Source organism: Triticum dicoccoides, chromosome 5A, assembly GCF_002162155.2.
Source record: "Triticum dicoccoides isolate Atlit2015 ecotype Zavitan chromosome 5A, WEW_v2.0, whole genome shotgun sequence".
Lineage (NCBI taxonomy): Eukaryota > Viridiplantae > Streptophyta > Magnoliopsida > Poales > Poaceae > Triticum > Triticum dicoccoides.
In genome coordinates, this window is record NC_041388.1 from 551182432 (window position 1) to 551183884 (window position 1453).

The window sequence follows — 1453 nt, forward strand, 5'->3', positions numbered from 1 at the left end:
AGGCCCGGGGACAGGAGTAGGCGACCGCGCGCATGTCCGTCGCTTGTCCGCGCCGACGCAAATCAGGCTAAAAAATGGGCCGGAAATGGGTCGCCCGCGGACAAAAAACAGACGCGCGTCCGTTTGAGTCGGCGCGTTGGGCCGCCTTTTCTGTCCGCGCCAACCCAAACGGACGGCCGCGGATGAAATGAGTCGCCCCATTGAAGTTGCTCTTATGCCCGTCATTCACATATACGAGTATTAAATCTGAACTTTCAAATTCATGTAAATATATGCATGTCCATCACACATGTCAAGTTCATATTCTGATTTGCATCTTGATCTTTCAGGTTCTAAACTTGTTCTTCAAGCGATTCAAAATCATTGTTTGAGCAACACCATCATCCTTATTCTTGATAATTATATTGTGCAAAATAACACAACGTGTCATCATCTGCCATAAGATTTGTGATTCCCACATCTTTGCAGCTCAACGAACAATTCCTCAACGAGCTTGAAGCACTATGAATGGCCTCTCCACATCCTTTCTAGTTGCTCCATGCATTGTTGCAAAGTAGCTTGTTTGCTGCCGTGTGGTTTAGATATCGTCTTCTCATTGCTTCCTGCATTATTGCAAATTAGCTTTGTTTGTTGCCGTGTGGTTCAGATATCGTCTTTTAAACGCCGCCCATTAAGAATAGATGTTATTGGCAAGATAATTGGCATCAATATTGGTTTGCTAACAATATTTAGCCAGCCAATGTTCGCATTGCAAAATATTGACAATACCAATACTCGCCAAATATTGACATCTTTATGTGACATAGGCAAGACAACTTGATAATCAACCAATTAGTAGCAAATATTTGTCACAATGCCAAACTTTGGCATGTCCATTTTTGGCACCAAATCAACTACGCTCCGTATCACATGTTGTACTCACGGTCATTGACAGTTTAATTGCACTACGACGATTCCTCATTACAAAGTTTTCTGAACATCAAAGATCGTTGAAGCACATTAATGTCTTTGCCATAACCCAAGGATTACGAGTCGACGAGTCGTTCCGAGGTTGAGACTCATAGACTAATCGGACTAGTCTTAGACTAGTGCTGGACTAGTCGACATAGTACTGTAGTACTCAACTACTAATACACAGTAGCAGTATGGAGTAGTATGTAATAAACTGTACAACACATTACAGGCCAGCAGTGCTAGCCAACACTAGTCAGGCCCAGCCCAGCCCAGCGCCACACAGCACGCCCCCACCAGCTGGCTCATTTGGGCCCAAGTGGCTAGCCTATACTTAACTCACGTACCAGCCACTGGAACCCTAAGATCCCAATCGATCCCAACTCAGCCGCCAGTGCCAACACGCACGGGAGCACGTGCGCGTGCCCCGCGCCTCCGGCCGCTTCCGCCGGCGAGCTGGCCGACCACCGCCGTGCCTCTTCCCTTCCTCTCCTCTCTCTCT